The sequence below is a fragment of the Garra rufa genome, chromosome 3, assembly GCF_049309525.1.
Source record: "Garra rufa chromosome 3, GarRuf1.0, whole genome shotgun sequence".
Taxonomy (NCBI): Eukaryota; Metazoa; Chordata; class Actinopteri; order Cypriniformes; family Cyprinidae; genus Garra; species Garra rufa.
This window is the reverse complement of record NC_133363.1, coordinates 44,991,999-45,016,463: the sequence shown is the minus strand read 5'-3', so window position 1 is coordinate 45,016,463 and position 24,465 is coordinate 44,991,999. Positions and strand designations below refer to the sequence as shown.

Sequence of the window (24,465 nt, the reverse complement as noted above, 5' to 3'; positions counted from 1 at the left end):
TCCCTGGAAGGGCCCCCTTATTGGGCCTCAGGGCGTTGGGAAGGTTACGTTACACTTCGCCTCCCGGCACGTATACTTGTCAGTACGTGAAGTTGTTGCGTAACGCGGCGTCAGGGTCGTGGCCTTTTCCATAGGGCTAGTTCCCATGTAACGTCGAAGTGATTCGACTGAAGGGGAACGTCTAGGTTACGAAGGTAACCCACGTTCCCTGAAGGAGGGAACGGAGACGTTACATTCCCCTGCCACGTCCTGACGTCGCGCTGACGCCGGCTCGACCGGCTCTTCAGCAAAAGCCTAACTGAGTGATGCGCGCGGCCATCTTATATACCCGTATGTACGGGGCGTGGCCGGCGCGCACGTCCACTCGCCAATTTGCAATTGGCCTTTTTATATAAGGCTCAGAGATGATCGGTCTCTCGGGCGAGATCCCATGTAACGTCTCCGTTCCCTCCTTCAGGGAACGTGGGTTACCTTCGTAACCTAGACGTTTTGCACCGCGGAACGTTTCTTACTGGATGAGATTCCGCGGACCGATTATACTGGAGCACCAACTAGCGTTTAGACCATAGACTGTAAAAAATATGGACGTAGAATCCGTGACGTCACCGGAAGGATTCTAAAGCGCTATTTTGAAGCCTAAAGTGGGCGGGAGTCGGCCGTCGCCATCTTGGAATCGCGTCACCGCACGTCACTCCCGGATAATCAAAAATGGGCAAAAAAGCGGGAAGTGGGTGGAGCTTGTTGCTGAAACCACGCCCGCCTAGCGCGACAGTGGTGACAGCAGCGGCAATCCCCCTGTCACTCAAGTGACCACGCCCTTAATTATACAGAACTTTAAGGCTTAATATAACTTAAATGGATGAGTTATAAAAAAATTCACCCCCCTCACAGTTGACATGAAGGGCAAAACTAGCTATATAGACCAAAACCATTTTTTGAACCAGGCTGTAAACATACTTTTTTCTGCTGTGAAGTTGGGCATTTTAACATGGGGAGTCAATGGGACTGACTCCCTTCTGCAGCCAGTCTCTAGCGGCCAGTCGATGAATTGCAGTTTAAGTCACTTCCGTGTTAGTTTCAATAGAGAGAGCGGGAGGTTGCCCCTTGGTTTAGACAAGCTGCGTCCGTCCTAAATAGTATTGTATGTCCCAAATCGTAGTATGTTTAAAAAATTATTCCAAAGATTCCCGGATGGTCTACTACTTAACGATCAATGCACACTCTTAACAGCTAATATTGCCCGCAACACACTGCGCCGTGAACGAGGATTCGATTAGAACTACAAACACGCATAAAAAGTGTTAAAAAACTACAAACATGGAGGATATACGCGACCAACGGACAGGTAGAGAAAGGGGTTTACGTTAGGGCTGGGCGATAAATCGAAAGCGATTCTAAGGCGCGTTTAGTGAATGAAGCCGGTACTTTGATTAGTAGTAAATCTCCATCACGTGCGTTCAGCTGCGTTCAGCTGGAGTGTTCAGAGGCGTAAATCACTGACAAGCTACGCCTAATCGCGCTCAAAATCGAATCGAATCGAATGCGATTTTTAGCGCGATTTGGCGTAGCTTGTCAGTGATTTACGCCTCTGAACACTCCAGCTGAACGCAGCTGAACGCACGTGATGGAGATTTACTACTAATCAAAGTACCGGCTTCATTCACTAAACGCGCCTTAGAATCGCTTTCGATTTATCGCCCAGCCCTAGTTTACGTGATAAATAATCAGTGTGTAACCTGATAAAAAATTTTTTTTAAATGTTATCCGCGTTATATTCCATGTGCAGCAACATTTATAATGATAGGTTTGGTCATTAACGTTTAAATGCATAATTAAGCAAACACAAGAGCAGAGTTCTCGGCATGAAAGACTTGTTAAAGAACGTGCCTCTTGCTACACTTAATGGCAATATTGCATTAGTCTGTTGGACTTGGTTGAACAAAAATAAACAATATTTTGTTGCTTAAGCTTATGTATTCAGTCATTATTCAATGGTATACTAAAAATCCATGTAAAAATCTTAATTCTCACTGTTCTCAGGTCAAATATTTATATGCGATTAAAATGCGATTAATTTCGATTAATTAATTACAAAGCCTCTAATTAATTAGATTAAATTTTTTAATCGAGTCCCGGCCCTAGTAAAAATACAAAGAGAAAAATCACTCACTGCTCTTGAATGTAGGACTTTTGTAGTTTTAATAAGAAATAGTGTTGTCACGATACTGGAATTTCTAACTTCGATACGATACCTTGAAAAATATCGATATTCGATACTATTTTCGATACCACAGAGAAAAAAAAAACTGCAACAATATTAAGGGGGTAAATTTCTTTTTTAAATTAAAGATAAATATAACATAATAAGTCTAGAACGAGACAATGAGGTACAGTATAAGCATATGTACACTGCTACAGCCCTGTTCAGCTTCTTAGCCTCATTTCAGTTTGCTTCATACTTTATTTGCTGTTCAAATACAACTGGTAGTGTAGTTCGTAAACTTTTTTTTTCTTTTTAGACCACACTTTAAAAATTAACTGAATAACTAATCTCAGAACTTAAGTTAATGGTAAAAGATATTTGTTAACATTAGTTAACATGACTAAACAATGAAAAATACTTCCAAAACATTTATTAATCTCAGTTAAAAGTTAATTTAAACTATCATTTACTAATACATGAATGACACGGTAAACGAAGGAGGTCTGGGTCCAAGTGCAGGGGAAGATTTTTAATATAATTAAACAAACAAAACAAAACCAACACGACACAACACAACTAGAAATAATACAAGAGAACAAAACAAGAACACGATCATAAGCCAGGGAACTAAGAAACACAGAGTATACTGAGAGAACTCAAGACACAGAAAACAATGCAGACTCACCAGCGTGGGGGGAAAGTGGGGATTATAAAGACTGTGATAATAGTGAACAGCTGGAAGACACAAGTGACAATCAGGACAGGTGAACAATCAGGGAAGTGCAGTGCAGGGAAGGGAAAACAGCGACCCCAGGAGGCTGAGGGAGAACCCGCAGCCCAGAGTCATGACAATGAACTAATTAAAATCTAAAGTTCTATCTGTTAATATTTTTTATTGGACCAGAGCTAACATGATCCGTTGTATTTTTTTCTTTACCTACCGTTATCAAAGATTAAATTTTACTGTAACAAATGCATTGCTCATCGTTCATAAATGCTGGTTAATACATTAATATTATTTGATGAACAGATTTTAATGCCGGATTCATAATCACCGATCCATGCAAGCAAACATGCGTGCATCACACGCGAAAACAATGCTCTGGATAGACATTAAGACAAATTGCAGAATTTAAGTAATGTGTTTTTTTTTATTTTTTATAAAGTTAAATAAGCGCAGTTAATTCACATTTGACCGCAGTTAAAGTATTTACTCGTCTAAGATTCCTCAATCACATTATATTAACGAAGTACAGTAAAAACCGGGACAACACTCATATCAGCAACAATAATAGGCAATCTTATTTAATGATTCAGTAATGTTGAAATGAGCACAGTTACCAACCTCTCGAAATGTTTTATATAAATCCGGGTGTCTGTCTTTCAGGTGCTTTGCGAAATTGTGTTAGTGCCTTTTGTTAGCACTGCTCTGTAGCAACTCTTACATATTGGCTTGCTTGTGTACTTCGGCTTTCCATGTTCATTTGCTTCATATCCGAAATATTTCCAGATAGCACTCCTGCTGTGTTCTTTATCAAACAAAGCCGGTCGCGTGCTCGCCTCACTCGCCTTCTATTCGCTTCACTTGAATGAGACGATAGACAGGCACTGCTTTCACGCGCCTTTGTGGAGAAGTGAAAGTGACAGCTCGGCTAGTATCGATACTTCGGGTAATTAGTACCGTTCGATATTTTTGACAACACTAATAAGAAACAAAGCATTTTGAAACAAAGCATTTTGTTTCTTATTAAAGCATTATTTCATTTTTTTAACCACAAATGCTTGTCTTGTCTAGCTCTGTAATGCACATGCATACTCTGTGCACTCTGGTTCAAGACAGTTAGGGTTGTTGAAAAACTCCCATCTCATTTTCTCCTCCAACTTCAAAATCATCATACATTGCTGTTTTACCTTTTTTTTGTAAAGGGCGTTTGACCTTCTTTGCACAGTTGGTACTTCTGCAGTGATGTAGGACGATTTTGAAGTTGGAGGAGAAAATTAGATTTTCCGACATTCCCTAACTGTAATGAACTGGAGTATGCATGCGCATCGCAGAGCTAGACGACAAGCATTTGAGGATACAAAGTATATCAATTGTCTTTTTTTTTGAGAAACATTCCTGAAATGTTTTCCTCAAAAAAACATAATTGCTTTACGACTGAAGAAAGACATGAACATCTTTGATGACAAGGGGGTGACTAAATTATCTGTACATTTTTGTTCTGGAAGTGAACTAATCCTTTTAAAAACTGAAAATCAGCAAACAAGGTGGAACCAAATAAATAAAAATAAAAAACTTTCAAAATCACCTTAGATAAACGGCAAAAGTTAACAGGCTTTTCAAAATCCTAAATATTTTTAAAACAGGTGCTTTTGCATTTTTTTTTCGAAGCAAAATCTTCTGCCATCACTTTGTCTGTGTCATCTTACGCTTCTTGTCAATCAGCTGAACTCGATGAAATTTGACTACTGCTGCTGATCTGTGATGTGCAACTGTTGTTTTTAGTAGTGTCTCTCTAACTGAGCTAAATTATTTTTATTACTATAAAAAAATCAAAACGACAGAGTGAGGCGGTGCCACTGTAAGCAAGTGATGTAACTGTTGTTGTGGCTTAAAGGAACACTCCACTTTTTTTGGAAATAGGCTCATTCTCCAACTTCCCCCGAGTTAATAAGTTGAGTTTTACCGTTTTGAAATCCATTCAGCCGTTCTCCTGTTCTGGCGATATCACTTTTAGCATAGCTTAGCATAGATCAGGGGTTTTCAACTCCAGTCCTCGGGCCTCCCCTGACGTAATGTTTTAGATGTCTCCCTATTGGACATGTTAACAAGTTAATGAGATAATGAAGTGATGATTGGATCAATAATCATACAATTTATTGGGACTTTAGTAGCTTGTTTTGTGATGCTGAGAGTTAATGTTTATATGATTAGTTTGGTGGTTGCTGAGATTCATACACACATCTGTGTTTGGCCAGTTAGTTTAGTGGCTGATGTTCTTAAGATTTTTTTAGTTCTTTGTAATAATTGATCAGGACAACACTGTTTAAGAGCACTAAACTAAGTTTAACTTAGACAAAACACAATACACCATATCCAAACATAAACACATAACAAACTTCATCTGCTGTTAAAGTATTTTGGCTGCACTGCGCTGTACTACAAAAGCTTTGAAAACATTATTACAGCAGCCTAAAAAAACAGTTCAATTTCAAGAGGTAAATTAAAAGAAACAGTATTATGTGACATTTTATTGTTCATATTTCCTTCAGTAATTTTGTTTGTTAACAGCAGGTGTTTATCATTAATGATTCAATGATCACTTCATTATCTCATCAACTTGTTAACATGTTCAATAGGGAAACATCTAAAACATTATGTCAGGGGAGGCCCGAGGACTGGAGTTGAAAACCCCTGGCATAGATCATTGAATCCTATTAGACCAATAGCATCGCGTTCAAAAATGACCAACGAGTTTCGATATTTGTCCTATTTAAAACTTGACTCTTCTGTAGTTATATCGTGTACTAAGACCGGTGGAAATGCAAAGCTTCAATTTTCTAGGCTGATAAGATTAGGAACTACACTCCCATTCCGGCGTAACAGTCAAGGAAGTTTGCTGCCGTAATATGGCCGAAGCAGGAGCAGTAATACCACGCAGCACATGTGCAAATGCTAAACTAGCTGGGAACTCATTTCTGATAATACTCCGCCTGCTTCGGCCATATTACGGCAGCAAACTTCCTTGACTATTACACCGGAATGGGAGTGAAGTTGGTGTAGTTCCTAATCTTATCAGCCTAGAAAATTGAAGCTTTGCATTTCCACCGGTCTTAGTACACGATATAACTACAGAAGAGTCAAGTTTTAAATAGGACAAATATGGAAACTCGCTGGTCATTTTTGAACGCGATGCTATTGGTCTAATAGGATTCAATGATCTATGCTAAGCTATGCTAAAAGTGATATCGCCAGAACAGGAGAACGGCTGAATGGATTTCAAAACGGTAAAAATCAACTTATTAACTCGGGGGGAGTTGGAGAATGAGCCTATTTCCAAAAAAAGTGGAGTGTTCCTTTAACATCGGTAACACCGTCAACATCAACTGTCGCAACATGCCTGCCTGTGATTTTGTCTTTTTGAGCACTGTTTTGGTTAGGCCATTGTGAACATTGGTACTTTTGTTTGCGTATTCTTTCACTTTTTCCCATGTAATTTCTTATCCAGAGTGTCACACTAATAATAAGACATTTTGTGGGTTGTTGGCCCAACAATCAATTACTCACATTTAGATGATTATAGTAACATTGTAGCAAGATACCCCTTATGGCCTTGATTTTGCCAAGGATTTTCAAAAATTGCTGCACTTGGTTTATTATTAATTCCTACTTTTTGTTTATTGCTTAACAGTGTATGATAATTCCGTGTTATTACCTAAAACAAGGCTATAAATGGTACTCTACTGAAGTCACTTCTTGTAAAACACACAGTTGTTGTTTTATTTGTAGTATGGTTAACTTCCTCCTACTTATAGCATGTCTGCTTTTTGCATTTAGTTCACTATTTTTTTTATATTCTTTAGTTGTTATCAGCAAAAAGCCTGGGAGATGCACTGCACTATAGTGAATAATTTGCATCTCTGAAATGTGTCTGCCAGTTGAAAAAGGTGTTTTCATTAAAATCCTCACAGGAAGTTACATGGAAGATACATCACCGATGTCATGTATCATTGTCAGAGATGCATAATAGGTTAAATTGAGCTCAACAGAGATTAAAAAGGTGATTTTTATACCCCTCCAACATGGACCTGTCCTCTGTGGTAAAGTAATAAAGTTTGGGGTTGGTAAGATTTTTTGTTTTAGAAAGACGTCTCTTTTGAGTAATATTGTGAAGTTGTATTACAATGTAAAATTAATATTTTAGTACAAACCATGAAACATTTCAGAGTTCTTTGAATAGAAAGCTCAAAATAACAGCATTTATTTTAAATTGTACTTTTTGTAGCAGTCTTTATTGTCACTTTTGATCAATTGAATGTATCCTTGTCAAATAAAATTATTAATGTCTTAAAAAAATACTGACTAATGTGTGTGGGCGTGTGACGTCTTAAGTAGCACGGGTATATAATATTTGTAGCAATAGCCAAAAATACATTATATGGGTCAAAGTTATTGACTTTTCTTTTAGGCCAAAAATCATTAGGATATTAAGTAAAGATCATGTTCCATGAAGATATTTTGTAAATTAAATTTTTGATTAGTCATATGCATTGCAAAAACTTAATTTGGACAACTTTAAAGCTGATTTCCTGAATATTTAGATTTTTTTTTGCACCCTCAGATTCCAGATTTTCAAATAGTTGTATCTCAGCCAAATCCTAACAAACCATACATCAATGAAAAGCTTATTTATTTAGCATTCATATGATGTATAAATCTCAATTTAAAAAAAAAAATTACCCTCATGACTGGTTTTAGGACCACAAAACCAGTCGTAAGGTTAAATTTTACAAAACTGAGATTTATACATCATATGAAAGCTCAATAAATAAGCTTTTTTTTTTTTATATAAGGACAGGACGATATTTGGCCGAGATACATCTGTTTGAAAATCTGGAATCTGAGGGTGCAAAAAAATCAAAATACTGAGAAAATCACCTTTAAAGTTGTCCAAATTAAGTACTTAACAATGCATATTACTAATCAAAAATTACATTTTGATATGTTTACAGTAGGAATTTTACAAAAAAATCTTCATGGAACATGATCTTTACATAATTTCCTAATGATTTTTGGCATAAAAAAAATCAATAATTTTGACCCATACCAGCGACTTAAGACTGGTTTTGTGGTCCAGGGTCACATATATACACATCACATATATAAAAGTATATTTGACTTGATAATAAAACCCACAAAATGGTGTTTGAGGATTAGACCACTTCATTCAGCGCTGCTCATGTCACATGCAAAGCACCAAAAAGTGCTGTTTAATTCTTAACGCCAAAGAAAGAGGATGGAAAATGGTCTTGAAAAATTAAATGTGACTGTTTTGGGCATAAATATCTTAAATAAGTGGACCTCAGTGAAAAAATTCAATCATGTGACCTCTTTAAGGAATAGTACCTTGATCAGATCAGAGCCAGGAACTTCTACATGAGGCCTTTGCTTTGTTTAAATCGAGAAGGAGACCCTCACACCTTACTGTGAACCTCCCATCGGTTTCTTTGCAGAAATCCATCGATTCCAACTAGCACATTAGGCAGATGCTGTAAGCATAAACTTCTTAGCGGGGTTACGCTTCGTCCCAGCTGTAGCTTATCCACCGCTGTGCCGACTTATCCGGTTCTTTAATAAAGCACAGCGACAGGCCAGTTCATCGCAGTGTCTCAGGAGGCTACACCTCATCATCAGAAATGGAGCACACGGCGTACCTCATTTACTCGCCCGTCTATTGTAGGTTACGCACGCCCGGCTCATCTAATAATACACCTCTCGGATGTTTTTCAGCCCTCATTTAAATGAAGTCACTCTTTTCCAATTTGCGTTGCTACTGAAAACACGGCTCTGCACTGGTTAGAGTAGCAGTTTGCAGAAGTGGTAAGTTCTGGTTACATGTGTTTTGAGCATGTGTGTGTTTGAAGGAGAGGAGTGCGACTCTTGACGAGAGGGGGAGGGAATGTAGGCTGTGTGTCTGTGTTTGTCTGATGTTTGTTGAGTGGCGCCCACACACATCTCTCGCTCGCATACTGCCTCTTTCGTTAACTTCTGTGGCTTTTATGTGGCTCGCGTTCTTCTGAGGTATCCTGTTTACTTGTGCTAACTGCTGGATGAACATCTATTGACTGAATCATGGCTCACACCTTGTCTACTTTACGCTGCGCTCTGAAAATTATACCACACCTTTTCTACTGTATAGAACAAAAAAAACAAAAACAAAAAAAAACACATTTCCATTGCGTAACAAACATTCAATCTGTGGTGTTTGTATGTTGAGTAGATTGTGAAGGTAAACATTGCTATTACTTTTCTTGGAATTGAGCAAGTTATGTATCTTTGTTTTCTTCCGAAGACACTATCAAATGTTTGTATTTCTAATTCTGCAATTGTTTGTTAGATATAAATGAGGAGAATAAAAGGAGATCAGTCATGTCAAGCAGTCTAATGAGTATCTTATTGATATATCTGACATTCAATTATAGTCAAAAGTCTCATAAGTTTTTTCTTTTTTTAGAGTTGGATTGTGTGTCTGTTCAACAACAAACATGTTATTTTTGCTTCTATTTTTTGCTTCTCTTAGGGTTTTACATAGGAGTCTACACTATTTTTTTTATTTAAATGACCTATGTACATTAATCAGACTAACATCTTTGATCATTGCATCAAGTTATCACTATTTAGTTTTTTTCAACATCAATATCACAGTTTTTTAAGATGCTGTGTCAAGTTAGAAGTCCAATTATTAGTTTTTTTTAATTATACTTTTATTTAAAGATGAATTCCGTAACTTTTGGTGTTCTAGCAGTTAATAAATGGTTAATAAGCAGTTAATGTAAAAACGTATTATATGTGTACCATAGTGATTCAGAATAAGCCAAAAACACAGTTTGGAAAATAGATCATGATGTACTCATTTATTATGTAAATTTGGTAAATTATGAACAAAAAAAGTTATGGACTGCAGCTTTAAGGACACATTAAATTGATCAAAATGTATCATCTTCAGAACACAAATTAAGATATATTTGATTAAATCTGAGAGCTTTATAACCCTGTATAGACAGCAACGAAACTACCACATTCAAAGCTCAGTAGTAAGGATGTCCATGTGACATCAGTGGTTCAACCTTAATTTTATGAAGCTACGAGAACACCTTCCATATGGGTTGTGTAGGGTTGGGCGTTGTCGACCAATTTGGCATCGTACGATAAGACCACTTGGCTCATACAGTGATCGTAACATGAAAGGGAGACCACACCGATCGCTACATTTAAAAAAAAGAGTGTTTATTTAACAAAATAAAAGGGCTGTCAGTAAATGTAATGGTTAACCAAAAGTGTAGTGTTCATCAGTAGAATGAAACGTGTGGTGAGCGGAGATAAGTGTGAGGAGCGAGGCAGCAACCAGCCGCACGGACCGACGGCCCGAACAAGAGAGCGGATGTCCAATGTGAAACATCGCGATGGACGATGGCATCGTCGGTGGGGGCCGGGGGTGAGGGATGGTTGTTGTTAAATGATTAATTCATAACGAATTAATTAATTGTAGCCTACCGTTTCCACCAGTGCTTAATCTGAGCCGGATTTTTAAAGATCCAGGATTAACAAGTGCATTAGATCGTGCGTGCATACAAGACAGAGCAAGCGTGGGTTTATGTAGATGTATTTGGTGGATGTGTGTCGGTCCTTAACATATTTTCGACCAGTCAACTTTTTTAAGTTCAAAAACGCTCTCATTGATTGCTTGCTTCTTAATCCACTCTCTCCAAACGCATTTAATGAGCAGCGGAATGTTTAGAGAGAAAGTGTAATATCAGAAATAACACCAAATCAAGCGAAATATTATTATGTATTAACATTATAAATACTAACATAGCTATAAGTACCCTGTCTCCAAAACGAATTATTTAAATGTAACGGTATTCAGAACAGAACAGGAATGAAACAAATATATAAAGTTAAGTAACTCAAACAAAGCGAAACTAAAAACCAGGCGTTGGGCTCACGTACCTCTGTAATTCGGCACAAATCCAAGAGTTTCCATATTCCCAATGTATTTGAATGATAAACTGTTATTTATAATCTATACTAGGCTTTGTATTGTACGTTCGTATTTCGATTGAAAAATATATAGGCCTACTCTTGTTTTTCGTTCCAAGCTCTGTTCGTTATGGTAAAACCTTGAAAAAGGCACATTTGGTGTAGTTTATTTAATCTACTTTAGTTAAAATTTTTCTGCTGCATTTTGCATGCCTCATATATTAATGTAAACGAACTAGTTCGTGTAATTCGTTTGGAGTTCACTGTAATTTGTACTGTGATCGCTAACAACTTGCTTGCAGAAAGCGGTACCTGAGCAATTTTTTTAGCCGCAGCTTCCCCAAGTAGTTCATTGCACATGTCTTTAGCAGCAGGCAGAATTAACTCTTCCCCAATAGTAAATGGTTTCTTAGCTTTAGCAATCCGACTAGCCACTAAGTATGAGGCTTTTAGAGCAGCCACGTTCTCCGATGTGGTTGCTTTAAGTACTAGTTTTTGCCCTTCTTGCTCGCGTTTCTTACGCTCAAAGAACTCAAGGGGTTTGTCTTTAAGTGTAGGATGCTTGGACCCTAGATGTCGAATTAGCTTTGATGGTTTCATTGCTTCCGATTGAATGACCCCTTCTTTTTCTTTGAGGTATCTGGCCCCTCTACCCCTTCCAAATAAAATTCTCTAAAGATGTTTGCTTTTTGTTGGTCATTCTAGCAGTTTTGCTAACTTCGTGTGACACTACCGTTTGCAAGAACTGATCAAGTGAAGTGAGCTGAGCTGAGGCTGCGCAGCGCTGAAGCCAATATGTAAAGTGTAAAGGCGGGACAGACAGACGTAAGGAAAAAGACCTTGCAAAATGCAAACATGCGTGCAATCAAACAACTGCATATATGCCTATGGCATGTAAAACCGTGAAATTATTGCGAATTAAATTGAGTTTATTTAGTTTGCATGCATTTTTTTTAAACTCATGTTGTAGGCTACAGCCCGGTTAGGAATGTCCTGCGGCCCGGTAGCGGGCCGCGGCCCGGTGGTTGGGGACCGCTGCAATAAATAACAGAATTTTATTTTTTGGAATTTTAATCTCTTTAAGCAGAACAAATTTTTTCATCATTAATAATTTTTGAGTGCAGCCTTGGGCCCCGATCAGACAGAACGCGTTTTTTGCAGTGAGAGAGGCCTTTTTTGAATTGTTTTCTGTTGGCAGTGAGCGTTCTGCGCGCTGCTTATGCGCTCCAGGCGCCTCGTGTTTTAACCGCCTGCTGCGCCTTGCGTTTCTGCAGAGGCGCTCTGAGCACCTAAAGTTGAAAAAAAACAACAACTCTGAGCGGAAAAACGGCCGACGTCATTTGCGTCTTTTTCCATTGTCCAATTGAATGAATGGAGAGGCGGGCCTTCTGTTGTGGTGACGAAAGTTTACCATTGCTTAGAAAGTCCGGAGACTGCAGTAACAGAGGAGAAACTTTTGGTGTCTGTCTCGGGTAACCCGGAGCAGTATTTTTTTAAGGTTTCTGCTAATATGACAGTTTACTTAACAGCAAAAACCAAAGATTTTAGAGCGCTCACGCTATAATCCTTTGATTTGACTGACAGGACAGCTGTTTTGGGTCGTTGCCTAGCAACATAAAAAAACTCAGCACACTGCTCTTTTTTTTTTTTAAAAAGTCACCAAAAAAAAGGCAGTGCGCCGTTTTCAGACATAACAAACGCGTTCGGTGTGATCGGGGCCTTGGTGGGCATAAGAAGCTTCTTCCAGAAGCATTTTAAAAATGTTCTACCTAAATAATGTTGACTATTTCTTCAAGTTGGATGAAAAGTTATTTGCTCTCTGAAGCTGGGTGGGTAACAATGCAAGTCTTTATTGTGGCAGCAAGTGTGGAACAGTCGCACGCAGGAGGGACGTTATGAAAGTGCTGACCTGATATCACACTCCCAAACAATTGCAGTTGCTCAGCCCCCCCATTCTGTTGCAGTCTTTATTTCATTGTGCTGTGAAGCAATGTTTAAGCCTTTTGGCATTGCCTGGTCTGATGATTTTCCATACAGGCACGTGCCACGGGGTCAGTGGCTTTATAGTGGGCTTTGATGAAGTTACAGTTCAGCTGCTCTGTGTGTTACTGAACTCATGGCGCCTTCCCCCGGAAGTCTGGCCAGTGTATTGCCCCCCCCCCACCCCCCCTCCCTGCATTCCTCATGTGCCCTCAGTATGCATGCATGCATACCTCACCCCTGCAGACCATCATCCAGAACTTACAAAGAAAAGACTTTTCAAATCTATTTAAAGTCAGGATGAAATGAAAATTCACCCTGTTATGTAAATACATGGAATTAATCTAATGATTGATCTATTATATTTCATAAATACTTTTTTGATATATATTAAAAGAGAAGTTCACTTCCAGAACAAAAATGTACAGATCATTTACTCACCCCCTTGTCATCCAAGATGTTCATGTCTTTCATTCTTGAGTCGTAAAGAATTTTTTTTGAGGAAAACATTTCAGGATTTCTCTCCATATAATGGACTTCTATGGTGCCCGTGAGTTTGAACTTCCAAAATGCAGTTTAAATGCAGCTTCAAAGGGCTCTAAACGATTCCAGCTGAGGAAGAAGGGTCTTATCTAGCGAAACAATGTTATTTTCTAAAAAAAAATTTACAATTTATATACTTTTTAACCTTAAATGCTTGTCTTGGTCTAGCTCTGCGTTTGCTCTTCAAGACCATTAGGGTAGGTCGAAAAACTCCCATCTCATTTTCTCCTCCAACTTTAAAATTATCCTAAGTCGCTGCAGAAGTACAAAGTGAACGTGCAAAGATGATCAACGCCCCTTTACAAAAAAGGTAAAACAGCGATGTCGGACAATTTTGAAGTTGAAGGAGAAAATGAGATAGGAGTTTTTCGACCTACCCCAACTATCTTAAACCAGAATACACAGTGTTCACGCAGAGCTAGACAAAACAAGCATTTGAGGTTATAAAATATATAATTCATAATTTTTTTTAATAAAATAACCAATCGTTTCACTAGATAAGATCCTTCTTCCTCAGCTGGGATGTTTTAGAGCCCTTTGAAGCTGCATTTAAACTGCATTTGGGAAGTTTAAACTTGGGAGCACAATAGAAGTCCACTATGTGGAGAGAAATCCTGAAATGTTTTTCTCAAAAACTGTAAATTCTTTATGACTGAAGAAAGAAAGACATGAACATCTGAGATGACAAGGGGGTGAATAAATTATCTGTAAAGTTTTGTTCTGGAAGTGAACTTCTCCTTAAACAGTGAAACCACAGACGGTGGTTACATATGCTGGACTTCTCCAATTATTTCCTTCACATAAACTTCGTCCTTTAATTACAATCAACTGCAGGCTCACATTCAGATCTGCCTCTGTCTATGCAACAGCCAGTGGATACAACGAAGTCTAATATACTAATACTAATAAAAGTATGCAGTTGACGCATGAATGTTTTGCATTATAACTATAGTAATAGTAATTGATCGCAGATCTCATGAGTTATTCATTCAGACCTGTTGAAAAAAGTTACTTTAATGATGCGCATCTAGAAATGTATTCACTAAATGTGTTTCCATCACACTTTATGTGCATGTCGTCTTCTTTGTTTGTGGGATCATAATAATTTAAATACTTAATCATAAGTAAGTAATAAATTCTAACATTTTAAATCATATTTTGTTAATTTTAGTAATAAATTATTGAAATTTAGAACACAGACACAATAATTCGAATTAACAATAAATGGCAAATCTCTTAATGTCACACCCCTGGACAATTTAGTTTGGTTTCTCCCATCTCCCCCGCTGCTCTGTGTATTTTGGTTCCTGCCTAATTTCCCACACCTGTGTATCCCAATCATTGTGTCTTTATAAGTTTGTGTCTTTGCTTTGGTTCTTGTCGGTCTTTAATGTTACTACCCGTTGTTCCTGTGTTTCCTGAGTTTCCTGTGTTTTCCCTTTGGATTTATTAAATACGTTTCATTTTACCACGTCGTTGTTCGTCTGTTCCTGCCTGAAACGTGACACTTAAAGGGATAGTTCACCCAAAAATGAAAATTCTGTCATTAATTACTCACCCTAATGTCATTCCAAACCTATACTCTTTTGTACGCGTGTCGAAAACTGACACAGAAGAGAAGAATAAAGTTGTTATTTTTGTTTTCTTTGCAAACAAAATGTATTCTCGTTGCTTTGTAAAGTTATGGTTCAACCACTGGTGTCACATAGACTATTTTATCTATGTTCCTACTATTTCTTGGGACCTTGAATGTGATAGTTGCGTTGCTGTCTATGCAGGGTCAGAAAGCTCTTGGATTTCATCAAAGATATCTTAATTTGCATTTCGAAGATGAACAAAGGTCTTACGGGTTTGGAACGACGTGAGTTATTGGTCAGTCACATGACATGTTAAGGAACATCAAAATGTTTTGACGCACATTTACGAATTTATTCAGTAAATGTGTTTCCATCATAGTTTATGCGCATATCTTCTTGCTAAACCAGCAAAAGGTTGTACCTCAAATGAGCATATGCTTTATATGCACATTTTGGAAATTTAAAATGCACTTTGGTGTTTCCACCCATCAAATTTATGCAGTATGCCAAAATTTGCATACAAATATGCACGGATGGAAGCCTATTTTGTGGTGTATAGTTTTTCAGTTAGCTGTTTACTGTTAGAGTTCAAACTGTGACGGTAATCCAATGCCACGGTTTCCTGAAATTCATTCACATTGACGGAGTAGACAGGGACTGAGGCTTTCATGAATCCAGGCTCAGTGATTCTAATAATCCCATTTTCTGTGAGCAGCCAAAGGCCTTTGTAGAGCAATAAATAAAAACCTTTCTTAATATGTTTTTGTCTAATCATTTAATATAATAGATAATTAAAGAACACATTATCTGTATCATTATACTGCTGAAACTTGGGGACCAGTCCACAGGGGCAGGCCAGTTGTCAGCGAGCGAGACAGGTTCAGTTCAGACGACCGAGTTGGGTTCATTAGCGGCGCAGCTGTTGCACAGAAAGCAGGGGGCCGGAGAGCTCCTCAACAGGTGATGGACGTGTGTCTCACAGCCTGCTTCGCGACCTGACAGCTTGTGGCTCACTAGGACCACTTGGCCTTAGAAGACACATGTCAAGTGGGCCTGATAAATGTTTGGCATAAGCAACCAAAACATTTGATATTTTGATTTTGCAGGACCTGACCCCAGATTGCACTCGATAGCTCCGGTTGCGGTAACCTCTAATCTTCAGCAACCAAAACATTCTTTCAGGATTAAGATCTAATTCCTCTGTCAGAATAGAGTGATGTTTGTTGAGAAGGAGTAGCGCTTTGATTTAGCGTGATTTGTATCAGCCTCCCGGGGTGTAAAAATGGTGTCTGGATATGAATTGTACTGCTCTCTCCTGGCTTTCTCAAACAGGAGGGCTCTTGAGGACAGTCGGTGCGTAGTGCCATTAACTCTTATTTATTAGCAGCAGTCTGCTGCTTTAATAGCATTTCTGTTCTCTGTGCGTTGGGAGACCGCTGGCCTAAAACGGTAATGGTGCTGTATTTCTGTCAGGCTGCCAAGCAAAGATCTCATTCTGTTAGTCTTTCTGGAACAACGCACAAGCCTCTTTTTAACTTCCAAAATATTGTAATATTACGTAGCCAGAAAGCTGTGTGAAGGTTTTTTGATCAGAATATTCCTCTTTTGTCCTTAGAAAGCCATGGTGGCAGCGGAATTCTGACCGTGTGGGTGGTTAACGTCAAGCCGAAGAGCAGTAACCATAAAAGAAGGCTGTTTGATTAGACGGGGGTCGAGAGGGTGACTGCTCTCGGGCCTCTCGCGCTGCTGATAGTCGTTTTTGACACGGCTGACTCGTTCCACATTCCAAGCATTGAATGACTGCAGTATGCTAACACATGACCTCATCCAACTCTGTGTCATGTACTTCCTGGAATCTGAAGTGGTTTGTTAATTAGTGCTGCTTGCTAAGGCAAGCGTCAATATTAGTGTTGCTCCTCACACTATGTATTACACTGTTAGACATTTCAAAGGGTTTTTACAGTAACTTACTGGCAACACTGTTGCGAGTAAGTTACTGTAGTTAGGATTTACAGTACCCAACTGTATTTCAGTTTACAGTAAGGCACTGTAGTAATGTACTGCCAAATATTATTGTTTTGTATATTGAGGAGAAATTGTTGAATAAATTCGTCATTTTTGTTTTCAGTTGAACCACTGATGTCACATGGACTATTTTAACAATGTTCTTACTACCTTTCTGGGCCATTTTAACATTTTAGTTGCATAGCTGTCTATGCAGGATCAGAAAGCTCTCAGATTTCATCAAAAATATCTTAATTTGTTTTCCGAAGATGAACAATGGTCTCATGGTGTGTTCACATTAAACGCAAATGTAATTATTCACATGAGTAGATTACATACAAAGTCAATGCAAAGACGTCAATGGAGGCAAATTTGCAGCAGGCAACGCGAAATGTTCAAAACATTTGGCGCAATCGTGCAAAATTCACCTTAATTACCTTAAAAATTTCAACTTGAGTGGAACTTGTCATGTCTGGTTGTATCAGAAAATGGAAGAGAGCTATTTATGAATTAGGTGTCTGGAGTAGGGGTGTTCAATATTTTCTTGGATTTTATCAATAATGATAATTAGAAGATATTTTGCTGTGTGTGTTATTGTGCTTAAGGACTACTACTTCTAAAGTTTTTGATATTCTTCATATTCTGTGTGGTCAGTTCACAGCAGTGATAGAAATTATTCTTTTCCAATAAGTTTAAATAGATTTTTACCTTTTATGGCCATTTTTACTTTTATAAAGCCATTTTTTCTGTGTGCATCATCTTTTGAATCAAATTCTTACATTTAATCGGTCAATTATAACAATAATGCATTTAGGCTTTTACCAAACTAATTAAATCAGTATAAACAAAATTCATCTTGGCAGAAGTTGCATATGAAGTGGTATTTAGATGTATTTACACATGTTAATGCAGCTATATTTGAAATTATTTTAAAAGTGTAAAGATACTATGAATGTGAAATTAAAACCCCTATTAGGAGGCAGCAAGTTGCTGATAATAAGTGAGTCATTGCGATTGAAACAAATCATTTAAACGGTTGATTCAGGAACAAAACACTGTCAATGATTTTTACTGGCAAAATTGAGCAAAAACAGGAAATATGCTGTCTAAAGTAAGTATATTAACTTCTTGTGTATTGAACTGTTTGTATAAAATCAATATCACATTTGCAGTAATGATGATTTTTGAAGAAAAAACGTCACTCTGTGTGATATTAATTAACTATATAAAATGATATAAATATATACATTATCTGCCCTCATATCTTGAATTATTTGATCATTCTAAAATCTAAATGCATTTTAATAGACTGAATCATGTAGTGAAAGAACGCACTATAAACGTGTACTTACTAGACTTAATCACTTAATATAATGTTATGCGTGCAATCTGTTGGTGTGTTTTCTTTGTTATTTTGCAATATACTTAATAATGTCAAATCGCAAATTAACATTGGTAAAAGAACAATTACAATATTATTGCAGACAAAAACATTTCGTGAGTAATCTAGAGCGGTTGACGCGATTACGCACATATTCGCTTTGTGTTTGGTGTGAACACGCCATTACGGGTTTGAACGTGAGGGTGAGTAATTAATGACAGAATTTGCATTTGTGGGTGAACTATTCATTTAAGACTTCATGCACCGAAGAGTGTCAGCAAAATGTGGTGTACAATTATATAGAAATAATATTTTATCAGAAATTGTTAGTAAATTTTCCAAATAATTACAAAGAAATTACAAGTAAAACACTGAATTAAACATTAAATTTTAGAAAGACAAACAGTATTTTCCCATAAAACTTTCTCCAATAATTTTTGCTTTATTTACAATTTTGAAAAATCCTTTTTTAACCATCATTTAGTTGTTTTTGGTGAAACAATGCAATATTTGTGCATTTTTAATTTTTAGGCGAACTCTCCCTTTATTAGAGGGGCCAGAATATCATAGGCTGTATCCAAAATGGCTTCTTACACCCTGATGCACTATTCTCTCATTAATTTAGTCCACTTAAAGGAGTGAATGAAAGGGTTGTGGAAGCCATTTTCTGCCAAGATCTGTAATTCATTTGGCACAACTCCCATAGTGCATGGTTTCAGACACTGCTACAAATGGCTGTCCCCTCAAATAGTGCACAACATAAGGGTATAGGGGGCAAATTCAGACAGCAAGAGAGATTTAGGGATGGGACTTGGGCCAGTAGGAAACCACATAGCAAAACATTAAAGACTTGCCCTGGCCACCACTGACAGCACCTTAGCGTTGTGTTAGCAAATCAAGCACTGCTCACTATTTAAAATCTAGTTTGTTAACGTTTCTCAGTATGGTTCGTCTGCAAGGAGTAACTCTAAACTAAAGACCACCATATGGATGTGGCTTTGCTACTACTCTAAGACTAAGACATCACATGGAAATTAATAGATGTATGAGCTCATGCATAGGATAGTTTTACTGCATTAGTGGAGTCACCAAGTTACTTGTGATGAATAGGTCAAATAGTTAATTTTAACCGTGGTCCATGACAGATTGGTTTTCTTGGCCAGCCAGCTGAACGGTACTCCATTTTAGCTTGTTACGCCACTAAAAAGAGAATACCGTAGTCCCAGCATTCAGGGTCTGACGCCAACCGAAACAAAAAGTCTGTTTTTCCTTTCACAACAACAAATTCAGAGGCCACAGTGGCAGCCTAGCAACACTAGTGGCTAAACTCTGGAGCTGGAGCTCACAGGGAGGCTGAGAGTGTTTCTGCTTGATATGTGATGCTGTGCTTCTGCTTGTTTGGTGTGATTTAGAACAAAGCCAACTATGCAGGTGACAAGGAAGTGTGTTACACAACTGGAAACCAGTTCCCCAAATTGTGGTAAAATATAGGCCATGACGCAGAGCGGTCAGTCTTCGATTAAAAGCCAGTTGCGTGAAATGAGCTCTTTGAGCGTGTTGAGTGAGGCGGTTACTGGTCGTGTGTCTTTATAGGACCCCCTGGAGAGTTCAAACAGAGCGTTTAGATCACGCTGATCTTTTGCTACACGATTGAAGGCCTGAAACTACTGCTCAGCTCTCTTAGTCTCTCAGTTCTTTTCAACTCTGCAGGGATGCTCCTCTTGTTGGCAAGGCCATCAACAGGCTCCATTGAACTATTTCAGGTTTATGAAGCTCCGCTTCAAAAACTATTCATAGGTGTTCTCATCACACACACACCATCTATGATGGTTTGGACTTCCCCATGGTCTGTTTATGTGGTTTTGTGTAATTTTTAATGCGAGTTTATACTTTTTAACAGGACACCTGTAGATTCCTTCACCCACAGATGGAGGTTTTAATGCCTCACCAGCTGCTCTGAGGAGTTTCCAGGGGTTTCAGATGATTTGCTTAGACCACTGCTGGAAACGATCAATGACTGTGCTAGAATCCTTGATTACATATGGAAATAAAGAGTTCTGTGTCTTCTTGTTGGTTCTGCAGCTTTTAGCCTCCAGCTGCAGTTCATGTGATGAGAAAATGGATGGAAATGCATTTCCTTATCTAAAACACATGATGTCAACAGGAAGTTTAGTGTGTCCCACAAGTTTCGGATGAGCGTCAGCCTATTTGATTGGTTACAATAGAAGTGTGCAGTGAGAATTCAGTTGCTGAATTTGAATTAAATTTGAATTGAGATATTTAACAGGATGCAGAATTGCAAATTTCTCTCCTGTGGTTTTATGGGATAGTAAAGTTTTCATCAGATGTTTACTTCAGAATCTTGAAAGAAGTAGTAGGTAATAGGGCTGGGTTTTGACACAAACTTAAATATTTCGATTTGATTCTGATTCTCTAGCTTGAGTTTCATTTCGATTTCCAATTCGATTTTTTCCATATTGATTATTTTGGATATACATCAGGGACAGTATATGCCTTTTTTTCTGAAAAATTAAAACAATTCTTAACTAATGCTGTAAAATATACATGGTTGGTACTACATTACTATAATATTAAAGGGTAAAATTTGTATAAGTGATATACAAACGCTATTTCTACTCCAAATTTTTTATAAAAAATTTAAATTGTGGCTGTTTACTTAAACCTAAATTAAACATTGAAGAACAGTTATAAAATTATAATGAATATGATATATGATGCATATATTTAGCAAAATGCTCTTTTCTTTTAATTTTTCTAGCTGACTAACACGTTTTTGGTCACTGAATATGCTTTTTTCTGAGGAAAATGTGACGTTATGTGACATTGTTAACAGGCTGTTATATTGACATCTTTGTGCGGATAAAACACTGATTGAGCGAGTACATGAGACAGGATACGGATTTCAGTAAGTTGTACTCTTTCATTTAACAACCTTTGGATGTTCATTCATGTTTATTTTTTTCTGAAACTGGTGTTAAAGCGGAGGAGATGAGTAGTCTTGAACTGAGGTGCTATAGCGATCTGTCACTCCATATTAAACGGCGCCAAAACAGCATTTATTGTTTGAATACTGTAAGAAAATGGACAGAATTTGAAAATGGAGACTTTGTTTCATATCAGAAGTAACAAAGCACAAAGCTTATTGCGATTTATTGGATGGGAGGTGCGCTGAAATGTTACATTCATTAACTGAAAACAGTCTAGACTAATCGTTTCTTGGGATTTAAGAATCTATATTGTTTCATAAAAATGGGAATTGATTACAAATTGAGATTTTTTTTTTACCCAGCTCTAGTAGTAATCCAGAAACTTTTCACCTACAAGTTTTCAAATATTTTGTATTTGAACATACTGCTCCTCTGGTGTACTGTTTTTCATATAAAATAATAATGGGGAAGTCACATTTGGTTGAAGGGAATGTGTTGAATTTGTCTGAATTGCAATTCAGTGAATTTCTCTTTCAGACATCTCATTTCAGTCTTCCTGTGAGGTGTGGCCAGTTCAATTCAAATTCCAGCTTATGTATTGAATGAGACGTTTTTTCAAATTCTGAATCTTTGATGCAAATGTTCTTTTCACCTACACTTTATGAAACACTACCTCATTATTTAAAGCACTGGCTAAAACATTGCGATCCACTGCGTACTTTGAACAATTACTCCCTATACACTCCTTGTTCTTGTTCATATTGTTATTATTGAATGAACTTTTTGGCTGTGCATGAGCTCATGGGAAAAATAGGCGTTTCCCCAGGAAATGGAGGCTCTTTTGTGTGCTAGTCAATCTGTACTGAACAAGAGGGAAATGGAGGCCCTGAACTCACGGTGTGTGGACACCATCACCGCGCAGTCCATCTGCTTCATCTTAACCTTCCCATCACAGCTATTTGCCCATGATTACTGACAGCTGCCAAAGGCCAAGCTCGTCCGCTAGCTTGTGCGGAGGTCAGCCGTGTGAAGACCTCTGAATGTCGAAAGGTCGTCATGGTAAGACGTTGAATAAGGAGATTGTTGGTTACATGTTGCTCAGTGTGATTGATATGCTTGACTGATATACAGGAGAGCGCTACAAACATGGCCTGATGAGGGTCAGTGGCTTCAGGGAATCATTAAAAAACTTAGCGTAACTGCAGTTTGTCACGTGTGCCTGACCTTGCTGTCTCTAGCATCCTATTTTTCATCATGATTATCCACAAGACATGGGTTGTTCCTGTAGCAAATGGTCTCAGAATGTAAGTTGGCACTGTCTGCAGCAGTCAGCTGCACTGTGATGAATTCATTCCAGGATGAATCTGTCCCTTCTTCTCTCTTTGTGTCCCAGAGCCCATAAAAATGAAAACCAGTTGGCATTGGCATTTTTTATTTAATTTTAACCTTCCCAGAAGTAGCTTCATCTCATGGGAGCGTGAGTCTTAAAGCTACTGTTGAATCGAACTGTATTGAATGGTAAACTAGATGGAAATCCTGCATTGGTGTTTGGAACAGTCAATGCAGTGGAGGAATACAACCACGTTTTCTCCTTTTACTGTAGTTTTTCTCTCACTTTGACGTCTTATAGTCCATATTATACTCTTATATTCTAAAAAACTAACATTTTTGTATTTGTTTTAACAATGTTTTTAAACAAAGTAATATAGATGGGATATTTGAGTCTTTATCGGTTTTTGTTGTTCTAAACCCCACTTTTAACCCTGGGTAAAGGAACGTTTCATGCTTTTACCGTTTTTTTTACCCAGGGTTATGAATGTAAGAAAGTGGGTGCTTCTGTTAAAGCCTGGCATGATGCCCTCAAGCTGGATGTGATTTGGCTGCATACTGGAAGCCTGGCTTTAATTAAAGAAGCAGCGCTTGGAGCAGGGTCTCCTTGAATCTGACTCAGAGCCATACACCTGTCATTAAATACACACTCCCTTACTCCACACCCTTACTCCACACTACTCCATGAGTACACAAACACACACACAAACACAGTGAGAAACCGAGGTTGGTATTAATGTTTTCTTTCTAGATATGTCTCCTATGCTCACCAATGCTGCATTTATTTAATCAAAATACAGTAAAACAGTATAATTACAACTGAAGATAACTTTTTTCTATTTTAAATTGTATTGTGATGCAAAGCTGTATATTCTGCAGCTATTACTCCCGTCTTCAGTCTCACATGATCTTTCAGAAATAATTTTAAAATGCAGATTTGGTCCTCTATCATACGTTTTTCAGGACTCTTTCATAAAAAGAACTTTAAATGTAAATTTTAATTTAGTCTTAGTGATAGTGTTTTGACTAAAATGGCATTTAGTTTCAGTCATATTTTAGTTATCTAAATCATTTTAGTTTTAGTTGACTAAATCTGCAGTGCATTTAGTCGGCTAAAATGGAATGCGTTTATGTACGGTGTAATGCATTTCTCTAAAATGACCAAACTCATTGTATAGGTTTAATATTAAGGTTTTTATCATAATAGACACAGATTTAACTGCAGTGACATGCAACATGCCTTTATATTAAAATTAAATGAAGCCACTTCTTATTAAAATACAAAAACACAGTCTTCTCCTCAATTAAAGGTTGTATCAGCGATTTCTAGCCTGAAACATAGAGTGTCAAATTCAGCTGAGCTTTCTTCACGATCCACTCGCTGCCTGCCCCATAAATTGTCTGTGAAAAAAACGCGTCTCTCTGGTCAGCCTAGGGTCCGAGATATGCCAAAAAAACAATCGGCGCTATCAACTATTCCACAGATAATCAAACAGTGTTCCAACCAATCAGCGTCAGGGGTTTGGTGTTGTGGACTTTCCTACTGGTGCAGGGATGTGAGGGAGGCGGAGCGAAAGTCCACAACACCAAATCCCTGACGCTGATTGGTTGGAACACTGTTTGTTTATCTGTGGAAAGGTTGGTAGTGCCGATTGTTTTTTTGGCATATCTCGGACCCTAGGCTGACCAGAGAGACGCGTTTTTTTCACAGACAATTTATGGGGCAGGCAGCGAGCGGA

General features: G+C 37.9%; 1 protein-coding gene across 1 annotated transcript in view; it reads left to right on the top strand.

Annotated features, from left to right (window-relative positions):
- rras2 (RAS related 2) overlaps positions 1-24,465 on the top strand; it is a 60,455-nt gene that overhangs the window by 12,846 nt on the left and 23,144 nt on the right. The window lies entirely within an intron of this gene.